Here is a 22,675-nt window from a genome sequence, read left to right on the forward strand (position 1 = left end):
TTGATTTTTTGCCTTGTTGAGCTGAGAAAACGCGTTTGCTGCGTTCTTAGAGCTGTACGAGCTCAGGAAAGTGGTTTTCTCACACAACTAATGGATATTTATGTAAAACATTCAAATTGAGTTTGTAAACATTTTTAAACAGCAAAACCTTAAAAATAATAAGCAAAAAAGTTGTTTTTTAAGATGTATGCCAAAATGCATGAATGTTGTGGAAATGATCATTCATTTGATTTTTTGCCTTGTTGAGCTGAGAAAACGCGTTTGCTGCGTTCTTAGAGCTGTACGAGCTCAGGAAAGTGGTTTTCTCACACAACTAATGGATATTTATGTAAAACATTCAAAATAAGTTTGTAAACATTTTTAAACAGCAAAATCTTCAAAATAATAAACAAAAAAGTTGTTCTTTAAGATGTCATTCAAAAAACATGAATGTTGTGGAAATGATCATTCATTAGATTTTCTGCCTTGTTGAGCTGAGAAAACGCGTTTGCTGCGTTCTTAGAGCTGTACGAGCTCAGGAAAGTGGTTTTCTCACACAACTAATGGATATTTATGTAAAACATTCAAAATGAGTTTGTAAACATTTTTAAACAGCAAAACCTTAAAAATAATAAACAAAAAAGTAGTTTTTTAAGATGTATGCCAAAATGCATGAATGTTGTGGAAATGATCATTCATTTGATTTTTTGCCTTGTTGAGCTGAGAAAACGCGTTTGCTGCGTTCTTAGAGCTGTACGAGCTCAGGAAAGTGGTTTTCTCACACAACTAATGGATATTTATGTAAAACATTCAAATTGAGTTTGTAAACATTTTTAAACAGCAAAACCTTAAAAATAATAAGCAAAAAAGTTGTTTTTTAAGATGTATGCCAAAATGCATGAATGTTGTGGAAATGATCATTCATTTGATTTTTTGCCTTGTTGAGCTGAGAAAACGCGTTTGCTGCGTTCTTAGAGCTGTACGAGCTCAGGAAAGTGGTTTTCTCACACAACTAATGGATATTTATGTAAAACATTCAAAATAAGTTTGTAAACATTTTTAAACAGCAAAATCTTCAAAATAATAAACAAAAAAGTTGTTCTTTAAGATGTCATTCAAAAAACATGAATGTTGTGGAAATGATCATTCATTAGATTTTCTGCCTTGTTGAGCTGAGAAAACGCGTTTGCTGCGTTCTTAGAGCTGTACGAGCTCAGGAAAGTGGTTTTCTCACACAACTAATGGATATTTATGTAAAACATTCAAAATGAGTTTGTAAACATTTTTAAACAGCAAAACCTTAAAAATAATAAACAAAAAAGTAGTTTTTTAAGATGTATGCCAAAATGCATGAATGTTGTGGAAATGATCATTCATTAGATTTTTTGCCTTGTTGAGCTGAGAAAACGCGTTTGCTGCGTTCTTAGAGCTGTACGAGCTCAGGAAAGTGGTTTTCTCACACAACTAATGGATATTTATGTAAAACATTCAAAATAAGTTTGTAAACATTTTTAAACAGCAAAATCTTAAAAATAATAAACAAAAAAGTTGTTCTTTAAGATGTCATTCAAAAAACATAAATGTTGTGGAAATGATCATTCATTAGATTTTCTGCCTTGTTGAGCTGAGAAAACGCGTTTGCTGCGTTCTTAGAGCTGTACGAGCTCAGGAAAGTGGTTTTCTCACACAACTAATGGATATTTATGTAAAACATTCAAATTGACTTTTTAAACATTTTTAAACAGCAAAATCTTCAAAATAATAAACAAAAAAGTTGTTCTTTAAGATGTCATTCAAAAAACATGAATGTTGTGGATATGATCATTCATTAGATTTTCTGCCTTGTTGAGCTGAGAAAACGCGTTTGCTGCGTTCTTAGAGCTGTACGAGCTCAGGAAAGTGGTTTTCTCACACAACTAATGGATATTTATGTAAAACATTCAAAATGAGTTTGTAAACATTTTTAAACAGCAAAATCTTAAAAATAATAAACAAAAAAGTTGTTCTTTAAGATGTCATTCAAAAAACATGAATGTTGTGGAAATGATCATTCATTAGATTTTCTGCCTTGTTGAGCTGAGAAAACGCGTTTGCTGCGTTCTTAGAGCTGTACGAGCTCAGGAAAGTGGTTTTCTCACACAACTAATGGATATTGATGTAAAACATTCAAAATGAGTTTGTAAACATTTTTAAACAGCAAAATCTTAAAAATAATAAACAAAAAAGTAGTTTTTTAAGATGTCATTCAAAAAACATGAATGTTGTGGAAATGATCATTCATTAGATTTTCTGCCTTGTTGAGCTGAGAAAACGCGTTTGCTGCGTTCTTAGAGCTGTACGAGCTCAGGAAAGTGGTTTTCTCACACAACTAATGGATATTTATGTAAAACATTCAAAATGAGTTTGTAAACATTTTTAAACAGCAAAATCTTCAAAATAATAAACAAAAAAGTTGTTTTTCAAGATGTATGCCAAAATGCATGAATGTTGTGGAAATGATCATTCATTTGATTTTCTGCCTTGTTAAGCTGAGAAAACGCGTTTGCTGCGTTCTTAGAGCTGTACGAGCTCAGGAAAGTGGTTTTCTCACACAACTAATGGATATTTATGTAAAACATTCAAAATGAGTTTGTAAACATTTTTAAACAGCAAAATCTTCAAAATAATAAACAAAAAAGTTGTTTTTCAAGATGTATGCCAAAATGCATGAATGTTGTGGAAATGATCATTCATTTGATTTTCTGCCTTGTTGAGCTGAGAAAACGCGTTTGCTGCGTTCTTAGAGCTGTACGAGCTCAGGAAAGTGGTTTTCTCACACAACTAATGGATATTTATGTAAAACATTCAAAATGAGTTTGTAAACATTTTAAAACAGCAAAATCTTCAAAATAATAAACAAAAAAGTTGTTTTTTAAGATGTCATTCAAAAAACATGAATGTTGTGGAAATGATCATTCATTAGATTTTCTGCCTTGTTGAGCTGAGAAAACGCGTTTGCTGCGTTCTTAGAGCTGTACGAGCTCAGGAAAGTGGTTTTCTCACACAACTAATGGATATTTATGTAAAACATTCAAAATGAGTTTGTAAACATTTTAAAACAGCAAAATCTTAAAAATAATAAACAAAAAAGTAGTTTTTTAAGATGTCATTTAAAAAACATGAATGTTGTGGAAATGATCATTCATTTGATTTTCTGCCTTGTTAAGCTGAGAAAACGCGTTTGCTGCGTTCTTAGAGCTGTACGAGCTCAGGAAAGTGGTTTTCTCACACAACTAATGGATATTTATGTAAAACATTCAAAATGAGTTTGTAAACATTTTTAAACAGCAAAATCTTAAAAATAATAAACAAAAAAGTTGTTCTTTAAGATGTCATTCAAAAAACATGAATGTTGTGGAAATGATCATTCATTAGATTTTCTGCCTTGTTGAGCTGAGAAAACGCGTTTGCTGCGTTCTTAGAGCTGTACGAGCTCAGGAAAGTGGTTTTCTCACACAACTAATGGATATTGATGTAAAACATTCAAAATGAGTTTGTAAACATTTTTAAACAGCAAAATCTTAAAAATAATAAACAAAAAAGTAGTTTTTTAAGATGTCATTCAAAAAACATGAATGTTGTGGAAATGATCATTCATTAGATTTTCTGCCTTGTTGAGCTGAGAAAACGCGTTTGCTGCGTTCTTAGAGCTGTACGAGCTCAGGAAAGTGGTTTTCTCACACAACTAATGGATATTTATGTAAAACATTCAAAATGAGTTTGTAAACATTTTTAAACAGCAAAATCTTAAAAATAATAAACAAAAAAGTTGTTTTTCAAGATGTATGCCAAAATGCATGAATGTTGTGGAAATGATCATTCATTTGATTTTTTGCCTTGTTGAGCTGAGAAAACGCGTTTGCTGCGTTCTTAGAGCTGTACGAGCTCAGGAAAGTGGTTTTCTCACACAACTAATGGATATTTATGTAAAACATTCAAAATAAGTTTGTAAACATTTTTAAACAGCAAAATCTTCAAAATAATAAACAAAAAAGTTGTTCTTTAAGATGTCATTCAAAAAACATGAATGTTGTGGAAATGATCATTCATTAGATTTTCTGCCTTGTTGAGCTGAGAAAACGCGTTTGCTGCGTTCTTAGAGCTGTACGAGCTCAGGAAAGTGGTTTTCTCACACAACTAATGGATATTTATGTAAAACATTCAAAATGAGTTTGTAAACATTTTTAAACAGCAAAATCTTAAAAATAATAAACAAAAAAGTTGTTTTTCAAGATGTATGCCAAAATGCATGAATGTTGTGGAAATGATCATTCATTTGATTTTTTGCCTTGTTGAGCTGAGAAAACGCGTTTGCTGCGTTCTTAGAGCTGTACGAGCTCAGGAAAGTGGTTTTCTCACACAACTAATGGATATTTATGTAAAACATTCAAAATAAGTTTGTAAACATTTTTAAACAGCAAAATCTTCAAAATAATAAACAAAAAAGTTGTTCTTTAAGATGTCATTCAAAAAACATGAATGTTGTGGAAATGATCATTCATTAGATTTTCTGCCTTGTTGAGCTGAGAAAACGCGTTTGCTGCGTTCTTAGAGCTGTACGAGCTCAGGAAAGTGGTTTTCTCACACAACTAATGGATATTTATGTAAAACATTCAAAATGAGTTTGTAAACATTTTTAAACAGCAAAACCTTAAAAATAATAAACAAAAAAGTAGTTTTTTAAGATGTATGCCAAAATGCATGAATGTTGTGGAAATGATCATTCATTAGATTTTCTGCCTTGTTGAGCTGAGAAAACGCGTTTGCTGCGTTCTTAGAGCTGTACGAGCTCAGGAAAGTGGTTTTCTCACACAACTAATGGATATTGATGTAAAACATTCAAATTGAGTTTGTAAACATTTTTAAACAGCAAAACCTTAAAAATAATAAGCAAAAAAGTTGTTTTTTAAGATGTATGCCAAAATGCATGAATGTTGTGGAAATGATCATTCATTTGATTTTTTGCCTTGTTGAGCTGAGAAAACGCGTTTGCTGCGTTCTTAGAGCTGTACGAGCTCAGGAAAGTGGTTTTCTCACACAACTAATGGATATTTATGTAAAACATTCAAAATAAGTTTGTAAACATTTTTAAACAGCAAAATCTTCAAAATAATAAACAAAAAAGTTGTTCTTTAAGATGTCATTCAAAAAACATGAATGTTGTGGAAATGATCATTCATTAGATTTTCTGCCTTGTTGAGCTGAGAAAACGCGTTTGCTGCGTTCTTAGAGCTGTACGAGCTCAGGAAAGTGGTTTTCTCACACAACTAATGGATATTTATGTAAAACATTCAAATTGAGTTTGTAAACATTTTTAAACAGCAAAATCTTAAAAATAATAAACAAAAAAGTTGTTCTTTAAGATGTCATTCAAAAAACATGAATGTTGTGGAAATGATCATTCATTAGATTTTCTGCCTTGTTGAGCTGAGAAAACGCGTTTGCTGCGTTCTTAGAGCTGTACGAGCTCAGGAAAGTGGTTTTCTCACACAACTAATGGATATTTATGTAAAACATTCAAAATGAGTTTGTAAACATTTTTAAACAGCAAAACCTTAAAAATAATAAACAAAAAAGTAGTTTTTTAAGATGTATGCCAAAATGCATGAATGTTGTGGAAATGATCATTCATTAGATTTTCTGCCTTGTTGAGCTGAGAAAACGCGTTTGCTGCGTTCTTAGAGCTGTACGAGCTCAGGAAAGTGGTTTTCTCACACAACTAATGGATATTTATGTAAAACATTCAAATTGAGTTTGTAAACATTTTTAAACAGCAAAATCTTCAAAATAATAAACAAAAAAGTTGTTCTTTAAGATGTCATTCAAAAAACATGAATGTTGTGGAAATGATCATTCATTAGATTTTCTGCCTTGTTGAGCTGAGAAAACGCGTTTGCTGCGTTCTTAGAGCTGTACGAGCTCAGGAAAGTGGTTTTCTCACACAACTAATGGATATTGATGTAAAACATTCAAATTGAGTTTGTAAACATTTTTAAACAGCAAAACCTTAAAAATAATAAATAAAAAAGTTGTTTTTTAAGATGTATGCCAAAATGCATGAATGTTGTGGAAATGATCATTCATTTGATTTTTTGCCTTGTTGAGCTGAGAAAACGCGTTTGCTGCGTTCTTAGAGCTGTACGAGCTCAGGAAAGTGGTTTTCTCACACAACTAATGGATATTTATGTAAAACATTCAAAATAAGTTTGTAAACATTTTTAAACAGCAAAATCTTCAAAATAATAAACAAAAAAGTTGTTCTTTAAGATGTCATTCAAAAAACATGAATGTTGTGGAAATGATCATTCATTAGATTTTCTGCCTTGTTGAGCTGAGAAAACGCGTTTGCTGCGTTCTTAGAGCTGTACGAGCTCAGGAAAGTGGTTTTCTCACACAACTAATGGATATTTATGTAAAACATTCAAATTGAGTTTGTAAACATTTTTAAACAGCAAAATCTTAAAAATAATAAACAAAAAAGTTGTTCTTTAAGATGTCATTCAAAAAACATGAATGTTGTGGAAATGATCATTCATTAGATTTTCTGCCTTGTTGAGCTGAGAAAACGCGTTTGCTGCGTTCTTAGAGCTGTACGAGCTCAGGAAAGTGGTTTTCTCACACAACTAATGGATATTTATGTAAAACATTCAAAATGAGTTTGTAAACATTTTTAAACAGCAAAACCTTAAAAATAATAAACAAAAAAGTAGTTTTTTAAGATGTATGCCAAAATGCATGAATGTTGTGGAAATGATCATTCATTAGATTTTCTGCCTTGTTGAGCTGAGAAAACGCGTTTGCTGCGTTCTTAGAGCTGTACGAGCTCAGGAAAGTGGTTTTCTCACACAACTAATGGATATTTATGTAAAACATTCAAATTGAGTTTGTAAACATTTTTAAACAGCAAAATCTTCAAAATAATAAACAAAAAAGTTGTTCTTTAAGATGTCATTCAAAAAACATGAATGTTGTGGAAATGATCATTCATTAGATTTTCTGCCTTGTTGAGCTGAGAAAACGCGTTTGCTGCGTTCTTAGAGCTGTACGAGCTCAGGAAAGTGGTTTTCTCACACAACTAATGGATATTTATGTAAAACATTCAAATTGAGTTTGTAAACATTTTTAAACAGCAAAACCTTAAAAATAATAAACAAAAAAGTTGTTTTTTAAGATGTATGCCAAAATGCATGAATGTTGTGGAAATGATCATTCATTTGATTTTTTGCCTTGTTGAGCTGAGAAAACGCGTTTGCTGCGTTCTTAGAGCTGTACGAGCTCAGGAAAGTGGTTTTCTCACACAACTAATGGATATTTATGTAAAACATTCAAATTGAGTTTGTAAACATTTTTAAACAGCAAAACCTTAAAAATAATAAGCAAAAAAGTTGTTTTTTAAGATGTATGCCAAAATGCATGAATGTTGTGGAAATGATCATTCATTTGATTTTTTGCCTTGTTGAGCTGAGAAAACGCGTTTGCTGCGTTCTTAGAGCTGTACGAGCTCAGGAAAGTGGTTTTCTCACACAACTAATGGATATTTATGTAAAACATTCAAAATAAGTTTGTAAACATTTTTAAACAGCAAAATCTTCAAAATAATAAACAAAAAAGTTGTTCTTTAAGATGTCATTCAAAAAACATGAATGTTGTGGAAATGATCATTCATTAGATTTTCTGCCTTGTTGAGCTGAGAAAACGCGTTTGCTGCGTTCTTAGAGCTGTACGAGCTCAGGAAAGTGGTTTTCTCACACAACTAATGGATATTTATGTAAAACATTCAAAATGAGTTTGTAAACATTTTTAAACAGCAAAACCTTAAAAATAATAAACAAAAAAGTAGTTTTTTAAGATGTATGCCAAAATGCATGAATGTTGTGGAAATGATCATTCATTTGATTTTTTGCCTTGTTGAGCTGAGAAAACGCGTTTGCTGCGTTCTTAGAGCTGTACGAGCTCAGGAAAGTGGTTTTCTCACACAACTAATGGATATTTATGTAAAACATTCAAATTGAGTTTGTAAACATTTTTAAACAGCAAAACCTTAAAAATAATAAGCAAAAAAGTTGTTTTTTAAGATGTATGCCAAAATGCATGAATGTTGTGGAAATGATCATTCATTTGATTTTTTGCCTTGTTGAGCTGAGAAAACGCGTTTGCTGCGTTCTTAGAGCTGTACGAGCTCAGGAAAGTGGTTTTCTCACACAACTAATGGATATTTATGTAAAACATTCAAAATAAGTTTGTAAACATTTTTAAACAGCAAAATCTTCAAAATAATAAACAAAAAAGTTGTTCTTTAAGATGTCATTCAAAAAACATGAATGTTGTGGAAATGATCATTCATTAGATTTTCTGCCTTGTTGAGCTGAGAAAACGCGTTTGCTGCGTTCTTAGAGCTGTACGAGCTCAGGAAAGTGGTTTTCTCACACAACTAATGGATATTTATGTAAAACATTCAAAATGAGTTTGTAAATATTTTTAAACAGCAAAATCTTCAAAATAATAAACAAAAAAGTTGTTCTTTAAGATGTCATTCAAAAAACATGAATGTTGTGGAAATGATCATTCATTAGATTTTCTGCCTTGTTGAGCTGAGAAAACGCGTTTGCTGCGTTCTTAGAGCTGTACGAGCTCAGGAAAGTGGTTTTCTCACACAACTAATGGATATTTATGTAAAACATTCAAAATGAGTTTGTAAACATTTTTAAACAGCAAAACCTTAAAAATAATAAACAAAAAAGTAGTTTTTTAAGATGTATGCCAAAATGCATGAATGTTGTGGAAATGATCATTCATTAGATTTTCTGCCTTGTTGAGCTGAGAAAACGCGTTTGCTGCGTTCTTAGAGCTGTACGAGCTCAGGAAAGTGGTTTTCTCACACAACTAATGGATATTGATGTAAAACATTCAAATTGAGTTTGTAAACATTTTTAAACAGCAAAACCTTAAAAATAATAAATAAAAAAGTTGTTTTTTAAGATGTATGCCAAAATGCATGAATGTTGTGGAAATGATCATTCATTTGATTTTTTGCCTTGTTGAGCTGAGAAAACGCGTTTGCTGCGTTCTTAGAGCTGTACGAGCTCAGGAAAGTGGTTTTCTCACACAACTAATGGATATTTATGTAAAACATTCAAAATAAGTTTGTAAACATTTTTAAACAGCAAAATCTTCAAAATAATAAACAAAAAAGTTGTTCTTTAAGATGTCATTCAAAAAACATGAATGTTGTGGAAATGATCATTCATTAGATTTTCTGCCTTGTTGAGCTGAGAAAACGCGTTTGCTGCGTTCTTAGAGCTGTACGAGCTCAGGAAAGTGGTTTTCTCACACAACTAATGGATATTTATGTAAAACATTCAAATTGAGTTTGTAAACATTTTTAAACAGCAAAATCTTAAAAATAATAAACAAAAAAGTTGTTCTTTAAGATGTCATTCAAAAAACATGAATGTTGTGGAAATGATCATTCATTAGATTTTCTGCCTTGTTGAGCTGAGAAAACGCGTTTGCTGCGTTCTTAGAGCTGTACGAGCTCAGGAAAGTGGTTTTCTCACACAACTAATGGATATTTATGTAAAACATTCAAAATGAGTTTGTAAACATTTTTAAACAGCAAAACCTTAAAAATAATAAACAAAAAAGTAGTTTTTTAAGATGTATGCCAAAATGCATGAATGTTGTGGAAATGATCATTCATTAGATTTTCTGCCTTGTTGAGCTGAGAAAACGCGTTTGCTGCGTTCTTAGAGCTGTACGAGCTCAGGAAAGTGGTTTTCTCACACAACTAATGGATATTTATGTAAAACATTCAAATTGAGTTTGTAAACATTTTTAAACAGCAAAATCTTCAAAATAATAAACAAAAAAGTTGTTCTTTAAGATGTCATTCAAAAAACATGAATGTTGTGGAAATGATCATTCATTAGATTTTCTGCCTTGTTGAGCTGAGAAAACGCGTTTGCTGCGTTCTTAGAGCTGTACGAGCTCAGGAAAGTGGTTTTCTCACACAACTAATGGATATTTATGTAAAACATTCAAATTGAGTTTGTAAACATTTTTAAACAGCAAAACCTTAAAAATAATAAACAAAAAAGTTGTTTTTTAAGATGTATGCCAAAATGCATGAATGTTGTGGAAATGATCATTCATTTGATTTTTTGCCTTGTTGAGCTGAGAAAACGCGTTTGCTGCGTTCTTAGAGCTGTACGAGCTCAGGAAAGTGGTTTTCTCACACAACTAATGGATATTTATGTAAAACATTCAAATTGAGTTTGTAAACATTTTTAAACAGCAAAACCTTAAAAATAATAAGCAAAAAAGTTGTTTTTTAAGATGTATGCCAAAATGCATGAATGTTGTGGAAATGATCATTCATTTGATTTTTTGCCTTGTTGAGCTGAGAAAACGCGTTTGCTGCGTTCTTAGAGCTGTACGAGCTCAGGAAAGTGGTTTTCTCACACAACTAATGGATATTTATGTAAAACATTCAAATTGAGTTTGTAAACATTTTTAAACAGCAAAATCTTAAAAATAATAAACAAAAAAGTTGTTCTTTAAGATGTCATTCAAAAAACATGAATGTTGTGGAAATGATCATTCATTAGATTTTCTGCCTTGTTGAGCTGAGAAAACGCGTTTGCTGCGTTCTTAGAGCTGTACGAGCTCAGGAAAGTGGTTTTCTCACACAACTAATGGATATTTATGTAAAACATTCAAAATGAGTTTGTAAACATTTTTAAACAGCAAAACCTTAAAAATAATAAACAAAAAAGTAGTTTTTTAAGATGTATGCCAAAATGCATGAATGTTGTGGAAATGATCATTCATTAGATTTTCTGCCTTGTTGAGCTGAGAAAACGCGTTTGCTGCGTTCTTAGAGCTGTACGAGCTCAGGAAAGTGGTTTTCTCACACAACTAATGGATATTGATGTAAAACATTCAAATTGAGTTTGTAAACATTTTTAAACAGCAAAACCTTAAAAATAATAAATAAAAAAGTTGTTTTTTAAGATGTATGCCAAAATGCATGAATGTTGTGGAAATGATCATTCATTTGATTTTTTGCCTTGTTGAGCTGAGAAAACGCGTTTGCTGCGTTCTTAGAGCTGTACGAGCTCAGGAAAGTGGTTTTCTCACACAACTAATGGATATTTATGTAAAACATTCAAAATAAGTTTGTAAACATTTTTAAACAGCAAAATCTTCAAAATAATAAACAAAAAAGTTGTTCTTTAAGATGTCATTCAAAAAACATGAATGTTGTGGAAATGATCATTCATTAGATTTTCTGCCTTGTTGAGCTGAGAAAACGCGTTTGCTGCGTTCTTAGAGCTGTACGAGCTCAGGAAAGTGGTTTTCTCACACAACTAATGGATATTTATGTAAAACATTCAAATTGAGTTTGTAAACATTTTTAAACAGCAAAATCTTAAAAATAATAAACAAAAAAGTTGTTCTTTAAGATGTCATTCAAAAAACATGAATGTTGTGGAAATGATCATTCATTAGATTTTCTGCCTTGTTGAGCTGAGAAAACGCGTTTGCTGCGTTCTTAGAGCTGTACGAGCTCAGGAAAGTGGTTTTCTCACACAACTAATGGATATTTATGTAAAACATTCAAAATGAGTTTGTAAACATTTTTAAACAGCAAAACCTTAAAAATAATAAACAAAAAAGTAGTTTTTTAAGATGTATGCCAAAATGCATGAATGTTGTGGAAATGATCATTCATTAGATTTTCTGCCTTGTTGAGCTGAGAAAACGCGTTTGCTGCGTTCTTAGAGCTGTACGAGCTCAGGAAAGTGGTTTTCTCACACAACTAATGGATATTTATGTAAAACATTCAAATTGAGTTTGTAAACATTTTTAAACAGCAAAACCTTAAAAATAATAAGCAAAAAAGTTGTTTTTTAAGATGTATGCCAAAATGCATGAATGTTGTGGAAATGATCATTCATTTGATTTTTTGCCTTGTTGAGCTGAGAAAACGCGTTTGCTGCGTTCTTAGAGCTGTACGAGCTCAGGAAAGTGGTTTTCTCACACAACTAATGGATATTTATGTAAAACATTCAAAATAAGTTTGTAAACATTTTTAAACAGCAAAATCTTCAAAATAATAAACAAAAAAGTTGTTCTTTAAGATGTCATTCAAAAAACATGAATGTTGTGGAAATGATCATTCATTAGATTTTCTGCCTTGTTGAGCTGAGAAAACGCGTTTGCTGCGTTCTTAGAGCTGTACGAGCTCAGGAAAGTGGTTTTCTCACACAACTAATGGATATTTATGTAAAACATTCAAAATGAGTTTGTAAACATTTTTAAACAGCAAAACCTTAAAAATAATAAACAAAAAAGTAGTTTTTTAAGATGTATGCCAAAATGCATGAATGTTGTGGAAATGATCATTCATTTGATTTTTTGCCTTGTTGAGCTGAGAAAACGCGTTTGCTGCGTTCTTAGAGCTGTACGAGCTCAGGAAAGTGGTTTTCTCACACAACTAATGGATATTTATGTAAAACATTCAAAATAAGTTTGTAAACATTTTTAAACAGCAAAATCTTCAAAATAATAAACAAAAAAGTTGTTCTTTAAGATGTCATTCAAAAAACATGAATGTTGTGGAAATGATCATTCATTAGATTTTCTGCCTTGTTGAGCTGAGAAAACGCGTTTGCTGCGTTCTTAGAGCTGTACGAGCTCAGGAAAGTGGTTTTCTCACACAACTAATGGATATTTATGTAAAACATTCAAAATGAGTTTGTAAACATTTTTAAACAGCAAAACCTTAAAAATAATAAACAAAAAAGTAGTTTTTTAAGATGTATGCCAAAATGCATGAATGTTGTGGAAATGATCATTCATTTGATTTTTTGCCTTGTTGAGCTGAGAAAACGCGTTTGCTGCGTTCTTAGAGCTGTACGAGCTCAGGAAAGTGGTTTTCTCACACAACTAATGGATATTTATGTAAAACATTCAAATTGAGTTTGTAAACATTTTTAAACAGCAAAACCTTAAAAATAATAAGCAAAAAAGTTGTTTTTTAAGATGTATGCCAAAATGCATGAATGTTGTGGAAATGATCATTCATTTGATTTTTTGCCTTGTTGAGCTGAGAAAACGCGTTTGCTGCGTTCTTAGAGCTGTACGAGCTCAGGAAAGTGGTTTTCTCACACAACTAATGGATATTTATGTAAAACATTCAAAATAAGTTTGTAAACATTTTTAAACAGCAAAATCTTCAAAATAATAAACAAAAAAGTTGTTCTTTAAGATGTCATTCAAAAAACATGAATGTTGTGGAAATGATCATTCATTAGATTTTCTGCCTTGTTGAGCTGAGAAAACGCGTTTGCTGCGTTCTTAGAGCTGTACAAGCTCAGGAAAGTGGTTTTCTCACACAACTAATGGATATTTATGTAAAACATTCAAAATGAGTTTGTAAACATTTTTAAACAGCAAAACCTTAAAAATAAACAAAAAAGTAGTTTTTTAAGATGTATGCCAAAATGCATGAATGTTGTGGAAATGATCATTCATTTGATTTTTTGCCTTGTTGAGCTGAGAAAACGCGTTTGCTGCGTTCTTAGAGCTGTACGAGCTCAGGAAAGTGGTTTTCTCACACAACTAATGGATATTTATGTAAAACATTCAAAATAAGTTTGTAAACATTTTTAAACAGCAAAATCTTCAAAATAATAAACAAAAAAGTTGTTCTTTAAGATGTCATTCAAAAAACATGAATGTTGTGGAAATGATCATTCATTAGATTTTCTGCCTTGTTGAGCTGAGAAAACGCGTTTGCTGCGTTCTTAGAGCTGTACGAGCTCAGGAAAGTGGTTTTCTCACACAACTAATGGATATTTATGTAAAACATTCAAAATGAGTTTGTAAACATTTTTAAACAGCAAAACCTTAAAAATAATAAACAAAAAAGTAGTTTTTTAAGATGTATGCCAAAATGCATGAATGTTGTGGAAATGATCATTCATTAGATTTTCTGCCTTGTTGAGCTGAGAAAACGCGTTTGCTGCGTTCTTAGAGCTGTACGAGCTCAGGAAAGTGGTTTTCTCACACAACTAATGGATATTTATGTAAAACATTCAAAATAAGTTTGTAAACATTTTTAAACAGCAAAATCTTCAAAATAATAAACAAAAAAGTTGTTCTTTAAGATGTCATTCAAAAAACATGAATGTTGTGGAAATGATCATTCATTAGATTTTCTGCCTTGTTGAGCTGAGAAAACGCGTTTGCTGCGTTCTTAGAGCTGTACGAGCTCAGGAAAGTGGTTTTCTCACACAACTAATGGATATTTATGTAAAACATTCAAAATGAGTTTGTAAACATTTTTAAACAGCAAAACCTTAAAAATAATAAACAAAAAAGTAGTTTTTTAAGATGTATGCCAAAATGCATGAATGTTGTGGAAATGATCATTCATTTGATTTTTTGCCTTGTTGAGCTGAGAAAACGCGTTTGCTGCGTTCTTAGAGCTGTACGAGCTCAGGAAAGTGGTTTTCTCACACAACTAATGGATATTTATGTAAAACATTCAAATTGAGTTTGTAAACATTTTTAAACAGCAAAACCTTAAAAATAATAAGCAAAAAAGTTGTTTTTTAAGATGTATGCCAAAATGCATGAATGTTGTGGAAATGATCATTCATTTGATTTTTTGCCTTGTTGAGCTGAGAAAACGCGTTTGCTGCGTTCTTAGAGCTGTACGAGCTCAGGAAAGTGGTTTTCTCACACAACTAATGGATATTTATGTAAAACATTCAAAATAAGTTTGTAAACATTTTTAAACAGCAAAATCTTCAAAATAATAAACAAAAAAGTTGTTCTTTAAGATGTCATTCAAAAAACATGAATGTTGTGGAAATGATCATTCATTAGATTTTCTGCCTTGTTGAGCTGAGAAAACGCGTTTGCTGCGTTCTTAGAGCTGTACGAGCTCAGGAAAGTGGTTTTCTCACACAACTAATGGATATTTATGTAAAACATTCAAAATGAGTTTGTAAATATTTTTAAACAGCAAAATCTTCAAAATAATAAACAAAAAAGTTGTTCTTTAAGATGTCATTCAAAAAACATGAATGTTGTGGAAATGATCATTCATTAGATTTTCTGCCTTGTTGAGCTGAGAAAACGCGTTTGCTGCGTTCTTAGAGCTGTACGAGCTCAGGAAAGTGGTTTTCTCACACAACTAATGGATATTTATGTAAAACATTCAAAATGAGTTTGTAAACATTTTTAAACAGCAAAACCTTAAAAATAATAAACAAAAAAGTAGTTTTTTAAGATGTATGCCAAAATGCATGAATGTTGTGGAAATGATCATTCATTAGATTTTCTGCCTTGTTGAGCTGAGAAAACGCGTTTGCTGCGTTCTTAGAGCTGTACGAGCTCAGGAAAGTGGTTTTCTCACACAACTAATGGATATTGATGTAAAACATTCAAATTGAGTTTGTAAACATTTTTAAACAGCAAAACCTTAAAAATAATAAATAAAAAAGTTGTTTTTTAAGATGTATGCCAAAATGCATGAATGTTGTGGAAATGATCATTCATTTGATTTTTTGCCTTGTTGAGCTGAGAAAACGCGTTTGCTGCGTTCTTAGAGCTGTACGAGCTCAGGAAAGTGGTTTTCTCACACAACTAATGGATATTTATGTAAAACATTCAAAATAAGTTTGTAAACATTTTTAAACAGCAAAATCTTCAAAATAATAAACAAAAAAGTTGTTCTTTAAGATGTCATTCAAAAAACATGAATGTTGTGGAAATGATCATTCATTAGATTTTCTGCCTTGTTGAGCTGAGAAAACGCGTTTGCTGCGTTCTTAGAGCTGTACGAGCTCAGGAAAGTGGTTTTCTCACACAACTAATGGATATTTATGTAAAACATTCAAATTGAGTTTGTAAACATTTTTAAACAGCAAAATCTTAAAAATAATAAACAAAAAAGTTGTTCTTTAAGATGTCATTCAAAAAACATGAATGTTGTGGAAATGATCATTCATTAGATTTTCTGCCTTGTTGAGCTGAGAAAACGCGTTTGCTGCGTTCTTAGAGCTGTACGAGCTCAGGAAAGTGGTTTTCTCACACAACTAATGGATATTTATGTAAAACATTCAAAATGAGTTTGTAAACATTTTTAAACAGCAAAACCTTAAAAATAATAAACAAAAAAGTAGTTTTTTAAGATGTATGCCAAAATGCATGAATGTTGTGGAAATGATCATTCATTAGATTTTCTGCCTTGTTGAGCTGAGAAAACGCGTTTGCTGCGTTCTTAGAGCTGTACGAGCTCAGGAAAGTGGTTTTCTCACACAACTAATGGATATTTATGTAAAACATTCAAATTGAGTTTGTAAACATTTTTAAACAGCAAAATCTTCAAAATAATAAACAAAAAAGTTGTTCTTTAAGATGTCATTCAAAAAACATGAATGTTGTGGAAATGATCATTCATTAGATTTTCTGCCTTGTTGAGCTGAGAAAACGCGTTTGCTGCGTTCTTAGAGCTGTACGAGCTCAGGAAAGTGGTTTTCTCACACAACTAATGGATATTTATGTAAAACATTCAAATTGAGTTTGTAAACATTTTTAAACAGCAAAACCTTAAAAATAATAAACAAAAAAGTTGTTTTTTAAGATGTATGCCAAAATGCATGAATGTTGTGGAAATGATCATTCATTTGATTTTTTGCCTTGTTGAGCTGAGAAAACGCGTTTGCTGCGTTCTTAGAGCTGTACGAGCTCAGGAAAGTGGTTTTCTCACACAACTAATGGATATTTATGTAAAACATTCAAATTGAGTTTGTAAACATTTTTAAACAGCAAAACCTTAAAAATAATAAGCAAAAAAGTTGTTTTTTAAGATGTATGCCAAAATGCATGAATGTTGTGGAAATGATCATTCATTTGATTTTTTGCCTTGTTGAGCTGAGAAAACGCGTTTGCTGCGTTCTTAGAGCTGTACGAGCTCAGGAAAGTGGTTTTCTCACACAACTAATGGATATTTATGTAAAACATTCAAATTGAGTTTGTAAACATTTTTAAACAGCAAAATCTTAAAAATAATAAACAAAAAAGTTGTTCTTTAAGATGTCATTCAAAAAACATGAATGTTGTGGAAATGATCATTCATTAGATTTTCTGCCTTGTTGAGCTGAGAAAACGCGTTTGCTGCGTTCTTAGAGCTGTACGAGCTCAGGAAAGTGGTTTTCTCACACAACTAATGGATATTTATGTAAAACATTCAAAATGAGTTTGTAAACATTTTTAAACAGCAAAACCTTAAAAATAATAAACAAAAAAGTAGTTTTTTAAGATGTATGCCAAAATGCATGAATGTTGTGGAAATGATCATTCATTAGATTTTCTGCCTTGTTGAGCTGAGAAAACGCGTTTGCTGCGTTCTTAGAGCTGTACGAGCTCAGGAAAGTGGTTTTCTCACACAACTAATGGATATTGATGTAAAACATTCAAATTGAGTTTGTAAACATTTTTAAACAGCAAAACCTTAAAAATAATAAATAAAAAAGTTGTTTTTTAAGATGTATGCCAAAATGCATGAATGTTGTGGAAATGATCATTCATTAGATTTTCTGCCTTGTTGAGCTGAGAAAACGCGTTTGCTGCGTTCTTAGAGCTGTACGAGCTCAGGAAAGTGGTTTTCTCACACAACTAATGGATATTGATGTAAAACATTCAAATTGAGTTTGTAAACATTTTTAAACAGCAAAACCTTAAAAATAATAAATAAAAAAGTTGTTTTTTAAGATGTATGCCAAAATGCATGAATGTTGTGGAAATGATCATTCATTTGATTTTTTGCCTTGTTGAGCTGAGAAAACGCGTTTGCTGCGTTCTTAGAGCTGTACGAGCTCAGGAAAGTGGTTTTCTCACACAACTAATGGATATTTATGTAAAACATTCAAAATAAGTTTGTAAACATTTTTAAACAGCAAAATCTTCAAAATAATAAACAAAAAAGTTGTTCTTTAAGATGTCATTCAAAAAACATGAATGTTGTGGAAATGATCATTCATTAGATTTTCTGCCTTGTTGAGCTGAGAAAACGCGTTTGCTGCGTTCTTAGAGCTGTACGAGCTCAGGAAAGTGGTTTTCTCACACAACTAATGGATATTTATGTAAAACATTCAAATTGAGTTTGTAAACATTTTTAAACAGCAAAATCTTAAAAATAATAAACAAAAAAGTTGTTCTTTAAGATGTCATTCAAAAAACATGAATGTTGTGGAAATGATCATTCATTAGATTTTCTGCCTTGTTGAGCTGAGAAAACGCGTTTGCTGCGTTCTTAGAGCTGTACGAGCTCAGGAAAGTGGTTTTCTCACACAACTAATGGATATTTATGTAAAACATTCAAAATGAGTTTGTAAACATTTTTAAACAGCAAAACCTTAAAAATAATAAACAAAAAAGTAGTTTTTTAAGATGTATGCCAAAATGCATGAATGTTGTGGAAATGATCATTGATTAGATTTTCTGCCTTGTTGAGCTGAGAAAACGCGTTTGCTGCGTTCTTAGAGCTGTACGAGCTCAGGAAAGTGGTTTTCTCACACAACTAATGGATATTTATGTAAAACATTCAAATTGAGTTTGTAAACATTTTTAAACAGCAAAATCTTCAAAATAATAAACAAAAAAGTTGTTTTTCAAGATGTATGCCAAAATGCATGAATGTTGTGGAAATGATCATTCATTTGATTTTTTGCCTTGTTGAGCTGAGAAAACGCGTTTGCTGCGTTCTTAGAGCTGTACGAGCTCAGGAAAGTGGTTTTCTCACACAACTCATGGATATTTATGTAAAACATTCAAATTGAGTTTGTAAACATTTTTAAACAGCAAAACCTTAAAAATAATAAACAAAAAAGTAGTTTTTTAAGATGTATGCCAAAATGCATGAATGTTGTGGAAATGATCATTCATTAGATTTTCTGCCTTGTTGAGCTGAGAAAACGCGTTTGCTGCGTTCTTAGAGCTGTACGAGCTCAGGAAAGTGGTTTTCTCACACAACTAATGGATATTTATGTAAAACATTCAAAATGAGTTTGTAAACATTTTTAAACAGCAAAACCTTAAAAATAATAAACAAAAAAGTAGTTTTTTAAGATGTATGCCAAAATGCATGAATGTTGTGGAAATGATCATTCATTAGATTTTCTGCCTTGTTGAGCTGAGAAAACGCGTTTGCTGCGTTCTTAGAGCTGTACGAGCTCAGGAAAGTGGTTTTCTCACACAACTAATGGATATTTATGTAAAACATTCAAAATGAGTTTGTAAACATTTTTAAACAGCAAAATCTTAAAAATAATAAACAAAAAAGTTGTTCTTTAAGATGTCATTCAAAAAACATGAATGTTGTGGATATGATCATTCATTAGATTTTCTGCCTTGTTGAGCTGAGAAAACGCGTTTGCTGCGTTCTTAGAGCTGTACGAGCTCAGGAAAGTGGTTTTCTCACACAACTAATGGATATTTATGTAAAACATTCAAAATGAGTTTGTAAACATTTTTAAACAGCAAAATCTTAAAAATAATAAACAAAAAAGTTGTTCTTTAAGATGTCATTCAAAAAACATGAATGTTGTGGAAATGATCATTCATTAGATTTTCTGCCTTGTTGAGCTGAGAAAACGCGTTTGCTGCGTTCTTAGAGCTGTACGAGCTCAGGAAAGTGGTTTTCTCACACAACTAATGGATATTTATGTAAAACATTCAAAATGAGTTTGTAAACATTTTTAAACAGCAAAACCTTAAAAATAATAAACAAAAAAGTAGTTTTTTAAGATGTATGCCAAAATGCATGAATGTTGTGGAAATGATCATTCATTAGATTTTCTGCCTTGTTGAGCTGAGAAAACGCGTTTGCTGCGTTCTTAGAGCTGTACGAGCTCAGGAAAGTGGTTTTCTCACACAACTAATGGATATTTATGTAAAACATTCAAAATGAGTTTGTAAACATTTTTAAACAGCAAAATCTTAAAAATAATAAACAAAAAAGTTGTTCTTTAAGATGTCATTCAAAAAACATGAATGTTGTGGATATGATCATTCATTAGATTTTCTGCCTTGTTGAGCTGAGAAAACGCGTTTGCTGCGTTCTTAGAGCTGTACGAGCTCAGGAAAGTGGTTTTCTTACACAACTAATGGATATTTATGTAAAACATTCAAAATGAGTTTGTAAACATTTTTAAACAGCAAAATCTTAAAAATAATAAACAAAAAAGTTGTTCTTTAAGATGTCATTCAAAAAACATGAATGTTGTGGAAATGATCATTCATTAGATTTTCTGCCTTGTTGAGCTGAGAAAACGCGTTTGCTGCGTTCTTAGAGCTGTACGAGCTCAGGAAAGTGGTTTTCTCACACAACTAATGGATAGTTATGTAAAACATTCAAAATGAGTTTGTAAACATTTTTAAACAGCAAAACCTTAAAAATAATAAACAAAAAAGTAGTTTTTTAAGATGTATGCCAAAATGCATGAATGTTGTGGAAATGATCATTCATTAGATTTTCTGCCTTGTTGAGCTGAGAAAACGCGTTTGCTGCGTTCTTAGAGCTGTACGAGCTCAGGAAAGTGGTTTTCTCACACAACTAATGGATATTTATGTAAAACATTCAAAATGAGTTTGTAAACATTTTTAAACAGCACAATCTTAAAAATAATAAACAAAAAAGTTGTTCTTTAAGATGTCATTCAAAAAACATGAATGTTGTGGATATGATCATTCATTAGATTTTCTGCCTTGTTGAGCTGAGAAAACGCGTTTGCTGCGTTCTTAGAGCTGTACGAGCTCAGGAAAGTGGTTTTCTCACACAACTAATGGATATTTATGTAAAACATTCAAAATGAGTTTGTAAACATTTTTAAACAGCAAAACCTTAAAAATAATAAACAAAAAAGTAGTTTTTTAAGATGTATGCCAAAATGCATGAATGTTGTGGAAATGATCATTCATTAGATTTTCTGCCTTGTTGAGCTGAGAAAACGCGTTTGCTGCGTTCTTAGAGCTGTACGAGCTTAGGAAAGTGGTTTTCTCACACAACTAATGGATATTTATGTAAAACATTCAAAATGAGTTTGTAAACATTTTTAAACAGCAAAATCTTAAAAATAATAAACAAAAAAGTTGTTCTTTAAGATGTCATTCAAAAAACATGAATGTTTTGGAAATGATCATTCATTAGATTTTCTGCCTTGTTGAGCTGAGAAAACGCGTTTGCTGCGTTCTTAGAGCTGTACGAGCTCAGGAAAGTGGTTTTCTCACACAACTAATGGATATTGATGTAAAACTGAGTTTGTAAACATTTTTAAACAGCAAAATCTTAAAAATAATAAACAAAAAAGTAGTTTTTTAAGATGTATGCCAAAATGCATGAATGTTGTGGAAATGATCATTCATTAGATTTTCTGCCTTGTTGAGCTGAGAAAACGCGTTTGCTGCGTTCTTAGAGCTGTACGAGCTCAGGAAAGTGGTTTTCTCACACAACTAATGGATATTTATGTAAAACATTCAAAATGAGTTTGTAAACATTTTTAAACAGCAAAATCTTAAAAATAATAAACAAAAAAGTTGTTCTTTAAGATGTCATTCAAAAAACATGAATGTTGTGGATATGATCATTCATTAGATTTTCTGCCTTGTTGAGCTGAGAAAACGCGTTTGCTGCGTTCTTAGAGCTGTACGAGCTCAGGAAAGTGGTTTTCTTACACAACTAATGGATATTTATGTAAAACATTCAAAATGAGTTTGTAAACATTTTTAAACAGCAAAATCTTAAAAATAATAAACAAAAAAGTTGTTCTTTAAGATGTCATTCAAAAAACATGAATGTTGTGGAAATGATCATTCATTAGATTTTCTGCCTTGTTGAGCTGAGAAAACGCGTTTGCTGCGTTCTTAGAGCTGTACGAGCTCAGGAAAGTGGTTTTCTCACACAACTAATGGATATTTATGTAAAACATTCAAAATGAGTTTGTAAACATTTTTAAACAGCAAAACCTTAAAAATAATAAACAAAAAAGTAGTTTTTTAAGATGTATGCCAAAATGCATGAATGTTGTGGAAATGATCATTCATTAGATTTTCTGCCTTGTTGAGCTGAGAAAACGCGTTTGCTGCGTTCTTAGAGCTGTACGAGCTCAGGAAAGTGGTTTTCTCACACAACTAATGGATATTTATGTAAAACATTCAAAATGAGTTTGTAAACATTTTTAAACAGCACAATCTTAAAAATAATAAACAAAAAAGTTGTTCTTTAAGATGTCATTCAAAAAACATGAATGTTGTGGATATGATCATTCATTAGATTTTCTGCCTTGTTGAGCTGAGAAAACGCGTTTGCTGCGTTCTTAGAGCTGTACGAGCTCAGGAAAGTGGTTTTCTCACACAACTAATGGATATTTATGTAAAACATTCAAAATGAGTTTGTAAACATTTTTAAACAGCAAAACCTTAAAAATAATAAACAAAAAAGTAGTTTTTTAAGATGTATGCCAAAATGCATGAATGTTGTGGAAATGATCATTCATTAGATTTTCTGCCTTGTTGAGCTGAGAAAACGCGTTTGCTGCGTTCTTAGAGCTGTACGAGCTTAGGAAAGTGGTTTTCTCACACA

This window comes from Clarias gariepinus, chromosome 8, assembly GCF_024256425.1.
Source record: "Clarias gariepinus isolate MV-2021 ecotype Netherlands chromosome 8, CGAR_prim_01v2, whole genome shotgun sequence".
Taxonomy (NCBI): Eukaryota; Metazoa; Chordata; class Actinopteri; order Siluriformes; family Clariidae; genus Clarias; species Clarias gariepinus.